This window comes from Eublepharis macularius, chromosome 4, assembly GCF_028583425.1.
Source record: "Eublepharis macularius isolate TG4126 chromosome 4, MPM_Emac_v1.0, whole genome shotgun sequence".
Lineage (NCBI taxonomy): Eukaryota > Metazoa > Chordata > Lepidosauria > Squamata > Eublepharidae > Eublepharis > Eublepharis macularius.
Genome location: NC_072793.1, coordinates 146,090,035 through 146,111,543, shown reverse-complemented (window position 1 = coordinate 146,111,543; position 21,509 = coordinate 146,090,035). Strand labels below are relative to the sequence as shown.

The 21,509-nt window shown below is 42.9% G+C and overlaps 1 long non-coding RNA gene across 3 annotated transcripts in view; it reads left to right on the top strand.

The window, feature by feature from the left end:
• Window positions 1-9,695, top strand: part of LOC129327396 (uncharacterized) — an 84,210-nt gene extending 74,515 nt beyond the window's left edge. For all 3 annotated transcript variants that reach the window (XR_008596815.1, XR_008596817.1, XR_008596816.1), the window contains exon 4: window positions 9,433-9,695. This is a non-coding gene — a long non-coding RNA (uncharacterized LOC129327396). The remainder of the gene's footprint in view (window positions 1-9,432) is intronic.
• The last annotated feature ends 11,814 nt before the right edge of the window (window positions 9,696-21,509 follow it).

Below are 21,509 nucleotides of genomic sequence, written 5' to 3'. Positions count from 1 at the left end.
TGTAAGCAGATGATACTTTGATAACTGCTTCAGATGCTCACAATATGTTTGTGGCTTCTCAAGTGGTTGCAATGTTCAGGAAATGGAGAGAAGGACAGACCTCTAAAGAGGAGTATATGAGGGTTACTAGGTACTGCAGATCTGCCATCAGAGAGGCCAAAGCTCAGTACGAGCTGGGTCTGGCCAGGAGGGCTCGCTACAACAAGAAAAACTTCTACAGATATGTGAGAAGCAAACACAAGGTAAAAGAGGCAATTGGACCACTGTTGGGAGTAGATGGAGAAACTCTGGTGCAGGACAGAGAAAAAGCAGACGGGCTTAATGACTTTTTTGCCTCTGTTTTCTCCCTGAAGAACTCAGGCACATCTAGAGATAGTAGAAAATGTGGCAGGACACCTGAGTGGCTAATTGACATTGACAGAGAGGTAGGGGAGAGGCATCTGGCTGCACTGGATGAATACAAATCCCCTGGGCCGGATGGGGTGCACCCAAGAGTGCTGAAAGAACTTTCCAGACAACTTGCAGAACCCCTGTCCATCATCTTCAAGGCCTCCTGGAGGACTGGGGATGTGCCACAAGATTGGAGAAGAGCGAATGTTATCCCAATCTTTAAGAAAGGGAGGAAGGATGACCCGGGAAACTACAGGCCGGTCAGTCTGACTTCTGTTGCTGGGAAGATATTAGAACAGATTTTAAAGGGATCAATCTGTAAGCATCTGAAGGACCGCTCAGTGATCCAGGGAAGTCAGCATGGTTTTGTTCCTAACAGATCCTGCCAGACCAAACTGGTTTCCTTCTTTGATCGAGTGACCAGCTTACTGGATCGGGGGAACTCTGTTGACGTGATTTATCTGGATTTCAGTAAAGCTTTTGATAAGGTCCCCCATGACATTCTGATGGGCAAACTGGAAGACTGTGAAGTAGACTATAGGACAGTTCGGTGGATAGGGAACTGGTTGGAGGACCGCACTTAAAGAGTGGTGGTCAACGCCGTTTCATCAGATTGGAGGGAGGTGTCCAGTGGGGTGCCGCAGGGCTCAGTTTTGGGCCCGGTACTTTTCAATATTTTTATCAATGATCTGGATGAAGGAGTGGAAGGGCTGCTCATTAAATTTGCTGATGATACCAAATTGGGAGGGGTAGCAAACACCCAAGAAGATAGAATTAAAATTCAACAAGACCTGAATACTCTGGAGAAGTGGGAAGCTGTGAATAGGATGCAATTCAACAAAGACAAGTGCACAGTATTACATCTGGGCCACAAAAATGAGAAGCACAAATACTGGATGGGGGATACACTTCTGGGCAGTAGTATATGTGAAAGGGATCTTGGGGTAAGAGTGGACTGTAAACTGAATATGAGCAGTCAGTGTGATGCGGTGGCAAAAAAGGCTAATTCAATCCTGGGTTGTATCAAAGGGGCCATAGCATCGAAATCGCAGGAGGTCATAGCCCCTCTCTATACTGCCTTGGTCAGGCCACACCTGGAGTATTGTGTGCAGTTCTGGAGGCCTCACTTCAAAAAGGATGTGGACAAAATCGAGAGGGTGCAGAGGAGAGCGACGGGGATGATCAGGGGTCTGGAGACTGAGCCCTACGAGGAAAGGCTGAGGGCCTTGGGAATGTTTAGTTTGGAGAAGAGGAGGTTGAGGGGGGACATGATTGCTCTCTTTAAATATTTGAGAGGCTGTCATTTGGAGGAGGGCAGGGAGCTGTTCCAGTTGGCAGCAGAGGGTAGGACGCGAAGCAATGGGCTAAAACTACATGCACAAAGGTACCGACTGGATATTAGGAAAAAGTTTTTCACGGTCAGAGTAGTTCAAAAGTGGAATCAGCTGCCTAGGGAGGTGGCGAGCTCCCCCTCACTGGCAGTTTTCAAGAAGAGGCTGGATGAATACTTGTCAGAGATGCTTTAGGCTGATCCTGCACTGGGCAGGGGGTTGGACTAGATGGTCTGTATGGCCCCTTCCAACTCTATGATTCTATGATTCAATACTCCTTTCCAACACAACACAACACAACACAGTACAGTAGGTTTTCATGCATGTACATTGTCTCAAATCACAGAGCCCTGCCATCCAGCAGTCATTGCTGATTCCCTCCAGAGCCAAAACACAGGATCAAATCAATCATCAAGCATATAAACTATTGTCAAATCAATCACTGTTCCTTTCTATATTCCTTAGTGATGGTAATGGCTCCCAGGCTGTTTGGACTGGGAGGGTATTAATGCGTGTGCAATTTTGCAGAGCACTATGGGAGTTGTAGTTATCCATTGTCATCATTATGGAAACCAAGAGTGTGTCCTAGTGTTTTTTTTTTCACAGAGATATGAGGATCTTCAACAAGATCTCTGTTCTTCAATTGAAAGTGCTGTAGTACAAACAGTTCCTATTGCCAGAGTTGCAGAAGTGCATTATTGCACTTGGAAAGAAATGCAGACTCTGGTTTCTGCACTTCAGTATGTTAGGTTGAGCTGTTAAAGTGGGCAGGAAATAACCCTCCCCTCTTTTCAAATCTCTTTATATCAAAGAAATGCATTAGCCCTAGTATGACATGGCAGTGCATGAATTGCAGAGTAGAATGAAAAGCAAGCTTTCTATGAAGGTGAAGGTCAGGTCCCACTGTTGTCATGAAAGAACAGTTGATCTTTCCCCGTCAGATCCTACATGCTGCAGAGCCAGAACACGGGTCTATAGGATTGGGTCTCCAGCTGGTTTAAGGACAAGGCCACTTGAGTTGAATAGATTATGGATCACAGCCATAAAATCTTCTTTATGACACTAGCCATTGTATGATAATGGGCCTGAGAGAACTGTGAAAGAACTCTTTTTATCAGCTGCAATATGTATAAAGGGAAACATTCTTTTGATTATAACAACAAATAAGGAGATCGTTGAGAAACTCCATCCATATCCTTTCCAAATTCTGATGTGCTGAGTGTCGTTCCTGCTAATTAGCCTGTTTTTTTTTTCTGGCAGAAAGCAGTGATCAAAGATGAAAATACACCTAGACTTGATGTTGTCATTGTAGTAGAAGTCCACAGCCATAGAGAGCTTCTTATTTGATTTCTTTAGTTATGATGATTAAAACAAAATCCCAAACATAACTCATCATATTTTATTTTATGTAATTTCATTTATACCAGCCGTTCCCCTCAGTGAAGATCCCAAGTGGCTTATATCATTCTCATCTCCCCCATTTTGTCCTCACAACAACCATGTGTGGTAGGTTTGGTTGAGAGTTCATGACTGTCCCAAGGTCACCCAATGAGCTTCCATGGCAGAGCAGGGAATCAAATCCGGGTCATCCAGATCCAGTCCTAGTCCATCACTCTAGCCGCTATACCAAACTGGCTTTGGTTTATCAGAGGGTAAAAAATATTTCTGTAAGATTTGGACCCAGATTAAAGCTGACATTCTACAACATGTATTAGATCTGCCCCAAATTATAGAAACACACAAACTACTGCCAAATTTCCGGTTTGGGTGCAAAATGATTTAGTGTGGCTGTAAAATCAAAGGAAATTGCACTATACTAATCAGCGGCATTTCAGAGGATTGCTGCAAGACTGTTCTTAGGGCACAGAACAAGACAAACAAAACTGTAAACATCACTGCCCCTCTAAAAACACAAGGCTATGTGCAGGGATAAGTACACCGATAGCAATAGGTAATTCCTTTATAGGACCCTTTATTGGCTCCCTGTGTCACCTGATCTCTGATGCGTTGGTATCTACAATACCACCTTGTGGCTATCTCCAGTGATTGTGGTGATGTGCAGCAGAGAAAGGTCCAGTGGCAAACATCAGCCTGCAGATGTACACATGAACACATGAAACTGTCTTATTGCTCTCTCAGAGTTAGCCAAGAAAAGAAAATAGAAAAATTCAGGATCCTTCCCCCCCACAGTACTTTTTTTCTTTTTTTTCTGATGGAAGAAATCGGAAAATATGGGGGAGCATTGGGGAGAAAAACATTCTGTAACGTATCTTCTCTTTTATTGAAATGTCTTTGAAATTGACCGTACTGACTCACACTGTGTAATCCGCCTTGAGTCTCAGTGAGAAAGGTGAACTATAAATAATGTAAATATATAAATAAAAATAAATAAAATCTATAGCATTGATGTTCATTTCTGTGGCGGAACAGGGCCTTTCCTCCCACTGGTAGACCCCGCTCGGCCTTCCCCTCCTTTTCTGCCTCTGGCCAGGCACCTGAAGGGGCTGTCTCCCTTCTCTGTCTCCAGGTGTTTGCTGCCACCACTGTCCCTGTATGGGGTCCTGGTTAGGTGGGACAGCCTCCTAACCCCCTTCCTCTGCTAGTGGGCCCAAGTGGTTGGGGGACTATGTGAAACAGAAGAGCTTTCCTCCGTCATCAATTCGAAAACTCATTTATTGAACTGCTAACTATACACAGGTAAATAAACAGTGAACGGAAGGACTAATAAAACCTAAACAGAAACCCCTACTCTATCTCCCTCATGCCCTAATTAGATGTTGTGTAGGGCAGGCCCAATCCTTTGATACCTGGGGTTACACTAGATCTACCTCTCCCCTCAGAGCCATTTCTCCTGCCACCAACTGTCAACTTCCTCACCAACTGACTCTCCCTCCAATCGCATTCCACTCCAGAACTCGCACCTCCCCTCTGCAGCCCATAGAAAGGTAACTCCAGAAACCACAACGGCGTTTCTCCACAATTTCTTTCTATATTCTAGACATATAAAACATTTTCAAGATATTTTTTTAAATGTAAATAATTTTTGGAAACAATTAATATACTATAATGTGTGTCGTGGGCCAGTCTGGACTCAGTGAGGGTGAGGTCTCCTCCAGAGGAGAGGAGCCTCATGTAGCCAGCCAGGACTCCTCAGGAGGAGTTCTGTGTAACCAGCCCTAGCCCTGACTCAGCAGAAGATGGTGATCAGGAACAACAGCTGTTGGATGATCAGAGTGCACAGCCAGCAGCTGAGGCAGAGGCACCAGCACCCTCTGACCCCAATACCACAGGGGAAGCTCAGCCATGGACATCCAAAGCTACAGGTGCAGCCCAGCCAAGGGCCTCCACCCCCCAGGTTCACCTATGCCCAAAGAATGCTGCAGACAACACCAGAGATTGCAACTGCAGGAGAGATGGTGCAGTGCTTGTCTCCTGAGCCAATGCTAGCTGCTGGAGAGCTATGATGAGTAGCATCAGGATGGAGCCCCAGCAGCTGGTTGAAAACCACAGCAGGCTATAAAAGCCAGGCTGGAGAAATTGCCAGGTGTGGAAGCAATGTGTTGATTACCTGTGTAATTTCTCAAGTACTGGGTATACTTGCATTTTTTCTTATAGAAAACAAAGAAAAATTACAAATTGTTATAGAAAACAAAGATACTGATAAATCCACAAATATTTATTTATTTACTTACGTTAAACATTTCTATAGCACCTTTCACCCAATCCAGGTTCCCCAAGGCAGTAAACACTAAAACATTTCAAAACATTAAAAAACATTTAAAATACATATATATGGAAAATATCTAAAATAAATAAAGCATATAAATACATAAACACCTACAAACAAGGAAGACAGCTAATAAGAGTCAGTGAGGGAATGCCATACAAAATACAAAGTTGTCACCTGCTGATGGAAGACAGCAATGAGTGAGAGAGATTAATCTCCTGGGAAGAGTTTCAGCTCCACAATGGTAACTAAGTTATAAATGATGTATTTTATGTTGTCAAAACAGTATAAGAATTTTAAGTTTGACAGGAAAGTATGAAAAATAGTTTGATTTTTAAAATATATCTTTTTCTGAGGAGAAACATTTTTTTAAAATGTGGTTTCAAAATTTCCAGAAATTTTCTATCTCTAGTATAGTTTGCTTTGGCTTGCAGTAGCAGTCCTAGGCCCTTCATATTACCTTCTACCTAATCCTTTCAACTGGAGATGCCAGCAATTGGACCTGCGATTGGAAATTTTGTATGCAAAGCAGATGCTCTTCAACTGAGGTACAGCCCTTCCTCTGGTGTTCTTCATGAACATTCATAGAGAGAGTAAGAGCCAAGCTACAAGTGACGCCTGACACAGGTAAGACACTTGTCAGCTTCCCTCAAGTTTTGATGGGAAATGTAGGCATCCTGGTCTTGCAGCTGTAATGGAGAGCCAAGCTGTAAAACCAGGATGCCTACATTTCCCATCAAAACTTGAGGTAAGCTAACAAGTGTCCAACCTGTGTCAGGAGTCACTTGTAGCTTGGTTCTCAGATGCTTGGTGCCACTGATAAACATCCTGCTTCTTGCACCCTGAGAGACAGTTGTCTCGACCAAGTAAGGGCAAGAAGAATTAACAAATATCCTTCCAGTTTGGCTGAAATCAACCAACATGCGCAAGCTTCATTTATTGAAGTGAAGTGATCCCCTTACATTTCTTCACACTTTCTCTGTCAGCCCACTTTGACTTTTAATGATATCTTTGCACTGACATCTTCTGCTACTCTCTACACATAGGTGACCTTAGATTATTCACGATGATCATGTTTTCTCTTCTCCCTGAAAACAATCTTTTGAACAAAGGTCTTTTTTGACCTGAACAGCACTGACCTCACAGTGTCCGGTTTTGCTCTGTCACCTAGCTGTTTTTTTCACACTGACATCTCCACTGTAAAACTTCTGACCTATTCTACTATCTCTGTTTTCTCCGTTAAACATGTGTTATGTCTTCTCGTGGGTCAAGAAGGGTGTCATTCTCTCTTCTGTATGATGCTCAACACACTGTTAGTGATATGCAAATTTCAAATAGGAGGAAATATCACTTAAAATAATCAAAATCATTGATTTGAAATTTTAGAAGAGCTAGATGAGTACTTATGAGCTGGAATGATACTATGAGGGGCTGTTCAACCATTGAAGCAGTTAGGAGGAAAAGAATATACAATAAACTAAAGCTTTGAAAAGTTCACAGAGTGACACAGGTGTGGTTGTTGTAGCATAGTTGTCACTCATCACTGATAATCACATGCACCTCCCAGCATGTGACAGTTCTACTTTAAGGAAAAATAGCTTCCTGCAAGTAACGAATTAATCACATCTGTACATTTGTTGTCTGTGTAATCTTATGGAAGCCTGCGTGTATTGCATGAACTCCTTTCACCACTAGAGATATGGGTATGAACCGAAATACGAACCAAAATTAAGCATGAACCAGTCTGGTTTGTGGTTCGTGAACCACAGTGTATCAGATCCCATTTCTGATGAACCACCACGAACTTTAGGCTGGTTCATTTTGGTTCATTTTTTGGTTCGTCACTGCAGACAGCCTGGTGCCAATCAATCAGTTTCCTAGGCAACAGGAGATGGACTTCCTGCCGACCTTCTGCAGACCTTCTGCTGGCCCAGAAGTGACCTTCTGCTGACCTGGAAGTGACGATTTTCTGACCTGGGTGTGATGTTTTCATGAACCAAACAGACCAGTTCACGACCCAGGGGCAGGTTCGTGAAAGTTCGTAGTTCATGAAATTTGATGAACCATGAACCACATGCTTCAGTTTTTCCCCAGTTTGTGCCCATCTCTATTCACCACTGCTATGGCCTTTATTACTTTCCTGGCTAGACTGCAATCCCCTCACATACTGCCATCTGACCAGCTTTGCCTATCTTGTGTGCATGAATACCTTTTAAATGTGCTGGTGCTGTTATGGCAACTTGATCTGCACTTGCCTTCCACTTGCTATAATCACTTGGGGCTGATTTCTACCACTGTGAAGAGATGAGTTTAAGAGAATTTCAGAAGGAGATGCCAGAACCTTTTTCTGTGATCTCTTCCCCAATCTTATCCCTGGAAGTCATTGTCAATGAGGTACTTGTGAGACTCTGAAGAAGCAAAGGAAAAAGGAAGGGATATAGTAGATATAATATTCAGGAGTCCAAGATATAGCAGGAGGAGATCTGGTGCCTTGTCATCTCTGTAAGTTTAATATTTTATTTGCTTGCTTGCTTGCTTGAATGTCTAGGTCATCCAGATATTTTGGTGAATTACGAACAGTGCCTAACAGTAAGTTCAGATAGAAAAATAAAACCAAATACCCATTCCATTTTAGTTTAGGCTTCCTTCCAGTATCTGTTCTTCATAAACAACTATGTGGGTTTCAAAAGCATGCAGATAACATATAATCCTGACCATGCAAAAAGATCTTTCCCTAAGTCAGCAGACATACGTAACAGAGTTTCCTGGGAAGCACCAAACAAAGCATGCTTCAAATATTTTGGGATTTCTCAGACTCCTCATGGAACTGATACAACTACAACTTGGAACAGAAATTTGCACATTGAGGCTAAATTTATGCAAATGTTAAGCAACTAGCACTGAGGTTTTTTGCCAGTGGTTTCAGGATGTGTTCTATAGAATAATTTAAAGACAAGCAACCAATGTGTTTTTCAATTACATAAAACATTTCATGTGTCAGATTAGTGCTACATGGGGAGTCCCATGTAAAACAGCTGTATTTGACCGCTCATTTATATACTTCCTGATGTTCTGGGTCACAAATACTGTTGGTTTCCAAACTTGGCTAAGGGATACTTTGAATTTTATCGTGCTGGCTTGGATCCTGTTTGCTTGGCAGGCTAGCAGCCTCCTGGCTGTACAGATGTCATTTTGCAGCAGTAAGCAGCGAATACTTAAGTCAACTTTTTAAGTAATCCTTGGATCTTGGGATACTATTCAAATGTCACTTGATATATCATTTTCCTTCTGGGATATGTATCAGAGAGGTACCGTCTTTCGGGGGGGGGAGTCATTGAGTGAGGAGAAAAGATAGTGAAATCAACTATCTATTTGTGAAATGGCTATAAATATGTGCAACAACTGGACTACTGGTTCAAGAGAGTTATGTAGTTTCTTTGGCTCTTCCCTGGTTCTGCCCATTTATGTACAATGCAATGATGTCATGATCTGTGGGAAACTCCACACGCTATCAAATTTTGACGATCATACATCACAGCCCTCAAATGGTGGATGCAGTTCTTAAAACCAAACTAGATGTTTTAGCAACCATAGGTCAGACCCACATGGGACTGGTACAACTAGACTTGCAACCCAATTTAAACATCTTTGCTCATTGTCTAAGTAATATTGTAAGTCACTTCAACTTGCCATTTCTTAAAAGTCAGTAAACAAAAGGAGCTGAACCAGCAAAGGAACCAACAAAAATCAATGGTTACTCAAATGTGAATATTCTTGTATTACATAACAATAACGCAACAGTTTCAGTGAGATACTCTGTACAATCTATCAGTACAAAATGAATCACTTCAATACAATAAAAAGTGTGTATATCAAGTATTCACATCAGACTGTATTCCCTCAACTCAGTCTCTCAGTCATGTGGTAGATGTAGTAGATGCTTGCTCTTCAAAATAGTGTTGTAAACATAATTATTTCCCACAGGCTGAAGACTCCTGCCAGGGCGGCAGGACTGGAGGAGGGTCCAAATGGAGAGGAGACAGAGAAACGAAACCCCCGAAGGGTGTGAATCTCCTAATGTTATATTTTCGATAGCAGGTAGAGTGCAGAGGAGAACGTAGGACCCAGGAGGAACCCCAGCCCTACAAGTGACCGGTTATTTTGGCTTGTTTCATGCAATCCACTTCCTCAGGGGACGGCACACAATCCACCTTAACAAATAACTTTTCTGTGAACCAATTAAAAAAACATTCTCAATACAAATGCTTCTGTTTCATGAGTGTAACTGCAAACTTCTCTGTTGTCTGCAATTCTTACCTGACTCTCCAACGAAACAACCTCTCATGCATACATCTCAGCGCACATACAGGAACAATCATGATAGATACGCCCCACCATAATGGAAGAATATATACTTACAAACTAATTAAAATTTAAAGGAATCCACACACATAGCAGCTACATCAGTATTTAAAGTGACAGTCACAAGAAACCAATCCCATCCCACTCGCAGCCCAAGAAACAAGATAAGTTTAATTCAGAGTTAAGCCCCTCAGGCTGCAATGTGCCCAAACAATGTATCCATTCTGCCTCTTGTCTTAAGAGATCTCTCTGGACCTCCAGCTGACTTTCCCTGCATGACACGTATAATATAGTATATTTCAAAATGGTCATGCCCGGGTGATGCTCGGCAAAATGCTTCACCAGCGGAGCCTCCATCACTTGCTGTTTAATTCTAGATAAATGTTCAGAAATGTGTACCCGGGTGGAACGGATTGTACTGCCAACATATAATTTGTGGCAGGGGCACATGATCAAATACACTGTAGCTTCTGTTTGGCAAGTTGAAAAATAATTGAATTTAATATCCCTGAGCCTGTCATCTGCTTTAATTTCTGCAAGTGGCCACACGCACGGACACACCCAACAATGCCCGCACGGGAAATGTCCCTTAGGGAGACTACTCGGGGTCTCCTGTGTTTGGAATTTAGTGTGCACTATCAACTCCTTAACATTTTTGGTCCATCTGAACCCCACTCTGGGTGTTATCTCACACCCCTTAATTTCAGACACCAGATGCCTATGGCGTTCAATAACATGTTTTATACTATTACCCAATGGTGTATATTCAAGGGAACACACAATAGAATTCTGTGGCTTGGGTTCTTTTTGTTTGAATAAGTCACGTCTAGGTGTCAACACAACCCTGTTTTCTGCTCTTAAAAGTCGGAATATCGGTATAGCACAAAAGTAACTCTTTTTTTTAAAAAAAGGGAAGTGACGTGCGCCATCAATGCTGATGATGGAGGAGGGAAACACCCACTATAACGCTTTACTCAGTGGCGTGTTGAGAACTGATTGCACCACGAAGACGCACTGGGAGGGTGAATGTGATGATGCACAGCATGGTAGCGGAATGAACCCAACTGCCATGACTGCGCAAGATAAGCGGATGGTGAATGCATGTGGATTTGGCCTATATTTCTGACTAATTCAGACCCAGAATTCATGGTATAATTTTGAGATTTTATAAGCAGTACTAACATTATGCCTGCCTGTGTACACATCTTTCTATATTGCAATCTGAGTGTTCCTTTATACCTGGAGGATTTTTTACTTGTGCGCTATGTGTAGTGTTTAATTCATAAGTACAAGACTGCACGCATCATGGCAATTAACCTGACCCACAACTGAGTTCTTATTTTACAGAGGTAAAGCCCCCTAGGTCTTCTCTGTTGTTTCCTGCCCATTAGCTGACTACAGGGCTGTTTCCATGATGCGATAATACTTGATTACTGCTCCAAGGGCACTCCCACATTGCACAATGACCTAGAATTAGGAAGGGGAAACCATCAAATCCACACCGAAGGACTGATTATCTAATCAATATGCCACACAAACAACCATGCCATGTCAACAGTCAGTATGATCACCAGATTTGAGTACTGGGCCCTTTTGCTGATTCAGCATACTAAGATTTTTTCAATCGAGTATGTTAAATGTAAAGAATTCATCTTATATGGAATAGGAGAAGAACTTTCGAGTGAGTGGCCCATGAGATGCTTGGTGCTGGGTTTCTACCCTACTTCATCATATTTTTTTAAAAAAAACTTTTAAAAAATGGCATATTATGTAATCTTCTTACTTAAGGGAAGGGTTATAAGCATTTGTTTCTGAGAAGAGGAAAAAGAAAATACCTTTTGGGAAGACAAAAGTATAAATTGGGGAGTTTTTCAGTGTTAATTAACTTATGTGACTTCCTCGCTACCCTAATTACGCCCCGAGGAAAGTCCTTACAGGCAGCTTCTGTATTCCCCCCCCCCAAGAGACTCCTTTCACTAGCTGGAATAGGCCTAGAACTCAAGTTGGTTAATTAAATTGTCCCAGAGGAAGGCCCCCCCTTTTTGCCTCGTTGAGGCAACAGCTGTCCGTTGTATCCATTGACTCTGCTAACTAATCAACACTGTAGCGTCTATCCACAATTAAAATTAATAGCCAAATCAACAACTGCAGTGAGCAATCAATGTCGTTACCCTCAGAAAAACAGAGACTAGCACAGTGGCAAAACAGTGACTGCTGCTGGAGAAAATAATGGGATAAAATTGGTGGTGGATTTTTATTGTTTATGGTGTGCTTATAAAAACAGATGTCATACCTAGAAAAATGAATTCAGTGCCATTCGGCTAGGATAGGCAACTCACCATATTTCTACTGAACACATGAGTTTTATTCACCTTCCAGTGGCAGGATGGTTTACAGCCAGCTTTGGCTTACTGCTTATTTCACCTTAATGGCCATCTTCAGAGCTTGGTTTATGGTCCCTTTAAAAAGGTAATAAAATAAGGTCATAAATTGCCCATACATCTTGGGCAGCACAGATGATTATAAAACTGGATGGAAAGAATTAAATCTGGTTGTCCCATAGAAAGTGACTAAAATGTTGTTATTGGCTGATAACACTTTTCAAACAAGTATAACAAAAAGATATATTGACACAAAGTGGTGCAAAGAATACAAAGATCATGTCTGTGCTAGTGATTTCTTAATACTGCTTTCTTTTAACTTCTGATGTTATGGGGGTCTTTACAGGACAGTTCTGATTGAAACACAAAGGCAGCTCTGTCTTCTCATTCCTCCTCTGTGTCTCGGTCAACCTCTTAATATTTTTTCTTGCTTGTTATGCCAAGTGCAATATTTATCTTATGTTCATATTTGTACAGAGAAGGAAATACTGTCATGACCCCTCCAACCAGCCCTCTGACCAACCCAATGACTCTGATGTGGAGGGTTCTGAAGAAGAGCCTGAGGAGCCAAGGCCGGAAAATCAGAATCAGGGAGGGCCTGACTCTCCAGAGGCAGCTGCTGACTGTGCTCCAGCAGCGCCAGAGGCCACCCTGCCAGAGTTTGCAAGGGAGACCTTGCCACTGGCCTCTGAGATAACCATTAGGGATTATCCCCCTCAGGTCCTGCTCCTACTCTGCGAGAGTGGCATCAGTGGAAGGCCTGGGCCCCAGCAGTGCAAAGGAGAAGAAGTACCATACTGGCAACATGCACTCCCAGTAGGGATCCCAGGTGCCCACCAGCTCCAGGCAACCTCCCAGCAGTTTGCCTGCTTGGCTACTGGTGGGAGGTTGCAAGCTGCCCAGCAGTTGCCCGGTCCTGGCAGGCACCCTGGGCACAAACGTGGCAGGCATGCTACTGGCAGGCATGACCATGTCACTTCCAGAAGTGACGTCATTGGATCAGCTGCAGGACTGCTCCCAAGCTTCATTTGGGGCCAATTTTGGCCCCCAGTGGACTGATTCTTTGCAAAGCATGGGGCAGCTCCCACAAGCAGCACAATGGCATCACATCCAAAAGTGATGTCATCATGTGGAGGCCCGGAGTGTATGTGCAAAGAAAGGAAGAAGGTAAGAGAAGTAACGATACTGTCCCCTCACTGGTGAGCCCAGGAGACCTGGCAAACCTAACTCCCAGCCGGGATCCAGAACAGGGCTCTGGGAGCAGTACTTCTTTGCAGGATCCTTCCTGACCAAAGCACAGCCCAATCTCAGGAGCCTCTACATCTGCCAGCACGTGCGGCTGAGCCCAATAATCTCCCAGCCTATTTGGGCTGAGACTGTACCTTATGCTTCAACCCCAAGCCCCAGTTCCTAGTCTGTGTTCTTTTGTCTAGCCACTATGTCGGTGGTGGTGGGGGTTGGGGTTACATTTTCCTTTTAAAAGGGAGAAATACTATGTGGGAAAATGTAAAAACAATTCCAGTCATCTTTAATTGAAGTCAGTTTGGGGACTGCAGTTGGTATAGAATGCTACAGATCAGTTATGATTAGTAGCTAGGTGGAGCATGCATATTACTCCCATTGTGCAGTCACTCAATTGGCTACCCATCACTTACTGGAGTCAATTCAAGATTTTGACTATCACAAACAAAGCCCTTCATGGCCTTGGGCCCTCATATCTATGGAAATGCCTCTCTCCCTATGCTCCCTCACAGTAGCTTCACTCATCTGAACAGGTCCTTCTGCAGATACCACCCTGCAATTGGTCAAAATCATCAGCTGCCCATACACAGGCTTCTCTGTAGTAGCCCCCACATTTCCTGACCTCTTCAGGTAGGTCATTCTACAAGTTGGGAGCCAAGGCAGAGAATATGTTTGTGTATGGGCCGCTACTGATTTTGCCCACCTGCAGGGTGGTATCTGCAGCAGGTCCTGTTCAGAGGAGCAAAGGTGCTGTGGCGGACCATAGGGGGAGAGAGGGTCCTGCAGATATGATGGACCAAGGTCATAAAGGGCTTTGTAATGACAGCCAAAACCTTGAAGTGAATCCAGTTACTGATGGGTAGTCAATGGATTTTCTGCACAATGGCTGATTCCGCACATGTTGGATAATGCACTTTCAATGCACTTTATCAATTGTTTGAGGTGGATGTTTTTGTTCTGCACACAAAAAAATCCATTCCAAATGATCTATAAAGAGGATTGGAAGTGCATTATCCAACATGTGCGGAATCACTCACTAGGAGTAATATGCATGCTTTGCCGAACTTCTGATAACAGTTGAGTTGTAGCATTCTGCGCCACCATCATTATAATTCCTGATTCAAATATCAGTGGGTTGGGTCCTAAGATTAAGCAAGGGTTTTGTACCCTCTGAGCATGTGATGCATAATAAAGAAGAGTGTGTGAGCATGGGGAGAGTACCTTTGCCTCAGCATAGAACAACCACAATCAGCTCAAGACAGGCACGAGTAATGACTTTCAAAGCAAGGGTGTGGCTTTCAGGTGGATAGAAGCTGCCAGAGTTCAGAAAGTGAACATTGCCTCTCTACAGTGACAGCTAAAGGGAGGTGTGTGAGTGTCTTCTTAGTCTAGTCTTTTTCAGGAATGGGATTCTTCAGGTCTTGGTGAGCAATGCAGGGATGGTGACAGTGGTGTGTGGATACAGCCTTCCTCACTCTGCATATTTCTCCCATTCCTTCCTGTCCCAACCAAGCCTTTGAAACCCCCAGGGATTCATCTCTAAGAATCATTAGAACTGGATGCAGAGAAACCCCACTGTAGAAGATCTTACCTGATTTAAAAATCTCATAGGAATCCAAAATTCACTTTAAAACATTCCTAGCATAGTTATGTCTAATGTATAACAGGTATCAGAAGTGATTTTCTGCCAGGGTGCAGAAAACTAGTCATTATTTCTTTCTCTGGTCCAGGGACAGTGAAACTTTTCGCTGCATTTTTTTTTTGCCAAGCCTATTGGCTCTTTTGAAGACCAGCGTGTGAGCTTTCCTTTCATGGTCCACAAGCCACCAGTGATGCTCCTTTCATTGTCTTTCCTCCATGGGGTTAAAGTTGCCTCAGAAAGGCTCTCATCACTCAGCCTGCTCCTTTTTTTACAGTGCTTGCAGGTTTTTCATAAAATGATGCTTTTTATTGGGCCAAATGCAGTTCCCTGTGCATTTGAGCTCATTGCTTTTATCACTTGGTCCAAAATGGTTGAGACGTCTCTCTTTAGGCCTGCCATGGCAACCACCTTAGAAAACAAAATAAGCAGCTTTGTAGATAACATTGTCTTTTCCATAACTGATGGCTGAGCTGCGTCTGTCTTCTGACCTATTATGTCGATTGTCTCTCTCTTTTGACCCTGGGGACTCCAGGGGTGAAAAACGATACTGTATATTTATCTCCCTTTACTTGGCTGCTTTCTGCATTCATCTAAGACCCTCTGCGTTGCTTCCTTCCTGTAAGAATAAGTGCCTGTAACCCGGCCTCCTGTTTTGTACTTCTTTTTTCCTAGCACAATTGAAAGCCATGTGTTCAGTGCTGCCTGACTGCCTCTCCCCTGTTGTGCTAAATAAGCACTTCAGGAAATGTCCCTCTCTCATCAGAGCATGATCTCAGTAAGATGTGAAAAGGATATCAAGCTCCCTGAGGAGCCCAGGCGAAGGCCGAGTGGCAAAGTACCAATCGAAGAATAGGAGGCCAAGCAAGGGTGTAATCCTGCCTGCTGTTAGCATGGGAAATTCCCACTGAGTTCAACGGGGCTTATGCATGAGTAACCAGGTGCAGGATCAATGCAACCATCATCTTTTATTACTTATCACTATATCCAATGGCAAATAAGATGCTGACATGCTAAATATGAAACAACAAAACCAGGCTGTGCACATAGATCCCCAAGCAGGGGGCAGAGGGCGGAGTCTTTGGAAATTAAAAGACTCCTTCCTTGACAAATATGCTCCTGATCAAGGAGATGGGGGAATCGATTTACTTAAACCACTAAGAATGTATAGAAGCCTATAGGATCCTAGAGGGGACATCTGAGGGATGGTGTGGGGATTTTCAAATGGTTCATTCTTCCCAGAATTCCTCATGGGCCCCAACTTGTACCATACCTCTATCTTAGGCACCACAGAAAACTTTTAAAAGACATACTATTATTGATGAGTTGCAGTCTAGTAAAACATGACACACAAGGAAAAGAAATCAAGAGAGGAGAGAAATTATATGCCAAATGTTGATTCGGGAGGAACAATCAAGAAAGACTGCAGAAGGAAAAATACGAATTTCCAATCAATGCCTTTTAAAAAAGGAAAAGAAGAAGCCAGTTTGTTCTTTAATGGAAGAATGTTCTGTACCACCAGATATAAAAGGATAAAGCTGAGAAATGAGGCATAAGAAATGGGGTTTAAAAAGAAGATTAGTATCTGAATGGCAACAAGACCAAGCTATCAAATGAAAGGAAGAATGAAAGATAGCAAGGGCTAAGACAAACTTGTAATAATATCTGTTTCATCACACACATAATAACAATGACAAATGAACTACTGTGAGAGGAATATGCCTCTATACCATTCATCTGTAGTAATCACAACTGTTTTACAGGCCTTCTTAACAAAACAGTAAATGGTATGAACAGGAAAAGTGTAGATACTGTGAGATAACAGGCTGCAGCTCTAGAGTGTAAAAACTCTACATGAAATGGCTTCGTATTGTGCTAATCTGTATGTGATGCTCAAAACAAAAATTATCTCTGGAAACGGATGGGGATGATTCATAGCTCTATGGAAGAGCACATACTTTGCATGCATCACATATTCAGTTCCAACTGTCTTCAGTTCAAAAGATCTTAGGTGGACTTTGGAGAATCACTACCTGTCAAGATACAGCTCTAGCCTGGGATCTGTAACCTATGGCTCCAGAGTGGCTTGGTATGGAATTAAATATCTCTCTTTAAAAAATAAAATGAAATCTTTTAAGTTAAGATATAATGGGGGTGGGTGGGTGGGATGCAGGGATAACCAGTATGTGAAGGGAATGACAGGTAAAGATTTTTAGGGGGTTACAGAATTTCTTAGAGATGCTTTACAAACACGGAAATTATAAAGGTGAACAGTTGCCAGTAGTCAGTGTGCAAACCATGCACAAATTTATGCCACTGCATTAAGACTTCACCTCACAGGTTGATTCTGTGTAAATGTATTACTTATTGCGAGACTGTTTCCCCACACAGCCAATTCAATACAACTTTAATTTAAAAAATCTTGGACAGGCTGTGATTCACTGGCCTGGATAATGCAGGCTCCATGTAAGGTTGCCAACACCAGGTTGGGAAATTCCTGGAGATTTGTGGATGCACCCTGGAGAGGTGGGGTTTGGGGAGGGGAGAGACTGCAGCAGAGTATAATGCCATACAGTCCACCCTCCAAAGCAGCCATTTTCTGTAGGGGAACTGATATCCATCATTTGGAGATCAGTTCTAATTCTGGGAGATCAGTTGTAATTCTGGAAGACCTGAGGATGGCAACCCTATAGGGCTGCAAGTCCCTTTGCTGAGGGTGGGGGATCCTCTGCTCCCAGCCTCTGCCCCCCCACTTACTTGGCCAGCAGGAAGGAAAGGCCCAGGGAATGGGCCCAGGAGACAAAACATCTCCTGGGCCAGTGTGCAGCAGGTGTGCTTCTGCCAGGCATGACAACATCACTATCGGAAGTGATGTCATTGTGCCCTGCTGCGAGCATGCTCCCGCTCTTCACAGTGGCCCAAATTCACAGGGTCTGGAAGTGATGTCATTGTGCCTGCTGGGAGCATGCACATGCTTTGAGCATGTGCGAGATCTCCCCCCCCCAGTAAGTGCCAGGTCCCCCCCACAGCTGGGAGGGTAAGGGGACCTGGCAACCCTACAACCCTAGCTCCAGGCTCATTGCTCATGCCTAATGGCTCGTGCCTCTGGCTGCACCTGGGCTAAGTACTTGTAAGCAGAAAGGAAAAGAAAATCAGCCCAGATGGTATTAGGCTACTGCTAGGAAGCTAGTGGAATCTCTTGACTTCCTTTCCATAAATATAAAACTCTATTGCAATAGATTCACATTGCATGCAACAAGGTGTTGAAGGGACTGGTGTAGGGTATAATTTACATCAGGGGTCCCCAAAACTGTGAGCACATCTAGAATTCTGGCAGTGGGTGGTGGGAGCAGCAACAATATGGCTGCCACCAAATGGCTGCTACAGCTTATCTTCAGTCACACAATGAAAATCCTTGTGCTGTGGAAGCAATTTCTGCCAAAGCAATGTTTTTAAAAATCTGCATAACCAATCAGAACTCCAGTGGCCAGCCAGAAGCCATGCATTGCAAAAGCCCCACCTGTCCCCACCCACTTTCTAAAAACAGTTGGCAGGTACCAGAAAATGTGTTGACGGGCACCATGTTGGGAAGCCCTGAATTACATGATGCTCTTCTCTCAGAGGTTCCTTGGGCACGGTTGAGGGATTTGGTCTTACCTGTGCATGTCAGAAGTCTGTGAATGTTGGGCACATATTAACATGAACAGGCCTATGTGGCAGGGAGCAGACCAAGAAAAGTGAACTGATCCTTCACTTTAAGGAGGTAGGGGGCTTCTCTAAAGAAGAAACATTCACAGTTAGACACCTGTAGAGGGTTCCCATGGAACAGTCTCATTGCAGTGTTTGGAATGAGGAATGTACTTTACATGAACAAATGCGGAGAAACACAAGGCAAAATCAGTGAAGTGCAAAGATATAAAATGGAAATACGGTCAGTTCGGCACATTCAACATTTGGAATCATTATTGTGGAAAAGATATAAATACCAGTGCTGATATTTCTGTCACTGTAACACATCTAGTGAACTACTATCATAGTAGTCTTAAGAGGTTACAGTTAAGAAAAAAGTCTTATTATTCTGAAAAATTAACATGTTCTTTATTTTATTTTGACGTGTAATCCACTCTCTCCTTAAGAGTTCATGACAGGTAACAATCTCTATAATACACCAGTTCTGCAAAGGATATGTATGATGAAGTGATATTGATTATAGCTTAGGAAACATGGAGATTGCAGTCATTCTGGTGAGAGAAAGAAGTGGATCAGAAGAAGGAAAAGGATTTGCTTTCCTGGCAGCCCTTATGCCACAATGTTCTCTTTCCACCCTCCTATGCCACTGATGGACAGACTCTCGTGCATAGATGTGGACAATCAAAGCTCCATAAACTGACTGAAGAAGCTTAGAAATAAGATTTATCTATATCAGTCCGTTTATGATAATGTAGTCCTTGCTTAGACACGATACATCAAATGCTCAGCCTGATCATTGCCTCTGAAAACAGACTCAGATTTTGGTAACCAGCGGGTTTCTGGCAGCAGTTCTAGGCACTAGCTTTGACATGCGCAGGAGCTTTGTTGGCTAGTGTGCATGTGTGAGAGAAAATAAATTTACACTCAGAGGCTTGGCTTAGGTTTAGACAAGACATGAGAGTTCTTTATTATAGGAACTCCATACTCTGATAGGGAAGAGGAGAGATAGATTCCTATCTATTTAGTCTAAGGATGGGACAAGGAGGAAGTCATGAGATTACAACCTACACATCAAAGGATAGTTCTGGGCAGTACAGAGTAGGTATCTCTGACTTCTCTATTTTTCTAACTTCCTGATTTGTTCCCTCTGAAACTTGAGGACGGGGCAGTGTTAGTCTTCCTCTTGCAACATTTGGGGCCCACATATTTGAAGGAGCTTCTCTTCCTGTAAGTGCCCACACAATAGCTGAAACTGATGTGGTCTTATCTTTCCCCCTTCTTTTCAAGAGACATGATTGTCCTTTATTAGAGCGGCAGTATTCTCTGTAGTAGCCCTGTGTTATGGAATGATCTGCTAGAGGAGGTTAGCAGAGCCCTTTCTCTGTCAAGATTTATGAAGTTTTGCATGGCCACACAGTTCCTGTGGATTTTTACAAGTTAAGACCTGTTGACATTTGCTCTTACCGAGGTCTATGGATTCCCCAGGAATGGATATTAGTGAACTGTAGATCTTTGAGATTAATGGCAGATACTGTGTAGGCTAAATTGGGTAATTTTTTGACTTGGTCTTTGGGGGTTTATAAGTATGCTATTATTTTTGGCACTCTCCTGGACAAATTTAATGCCTTCTTCTAACCTATGGAGATTTCCCCTACTTTTGGCTCTTCCTCCAATTGATTAGGTACAATGCCTGCCACTGTTTTTATGGCTTGTTGGTAATATTCTATGGTGTTAGGAGTGTATTAGTTGGCTATATTATGAGCTACGTGGTGTTATGAAGAAGTGGGAAAAAATAAATAATAAACCTCAAAATGGTGTGGAAAAAAGAAAGAAGCAAAGTGTCATGGACCAATGGTCACTGCTGTGGTTTTCGTAATTTCAGGATGGGTACGGATCTGCCACAGTTGTCTTTTCCTCTGTGCTGTGACTTGAAAACTTGGTTGTAATGTCACATCTGTACTAGGTGAAAACATTTCTGGGTTTATTTTGACAAGATGATGAGCTTTCAATTGTTTGAACAACTGCTCAAAATAGGGAATGACATACAAAAAGTGCACCTAACAGCCTATCAAAGTAAAGCTGTAGCTTAAGCTACTTGTATATATTATTCAGCATCACATTTTTTTCCTGAAGTCCAGAGTGTGTATAAAGAGAGTCCTCAGGCTCCAGATCCTTGCGGTGTACAGGGAGGCTCTTTCAGGCTGAATAAAAGAAGCAGTGTGGCACTCACAAACTTAAAATTGCCCAACTAGCTAATCCGTCTATGGTTTTAATGTTGCTCTTGCTAAAAAAAGAGAGTTTGAAAGATCCACTTGCTTGGAAACAGAAATTGGTACTTTTTGTTAGAACCAAAGACCACAGCTTTTAAGAACAGCGTGTTTGTCAAGTACTGAAAAATAAATGTTTACATTTCCACTGCAATTGCAATAAAAGAAAAAATCTTATCTTGTAGCAAAAGCAACAAGCAGTTTCAGTGTAAGAACAATGTCTGTAAAACCTTCCTGCCAACTGGGCCTGCAAAATCCCTATTTTGAGAGACACCATAACACTCAAAAATTTGTTTTCTGGCTCTGGAGGGAAAATCTGTATCTTCTTACGTGCTATGCATTTCCCTACCTATACAGCCAGCTCCGGGATGGGAAATAACTGTAGATTCTGGAGGTGGAGACAGGGGAGAGCAGGGTTTGGGGAGGAGAGGGATCCACAAGGTATAATGCCATAGAGCCCATCCTCCAAAGCAGCCATTT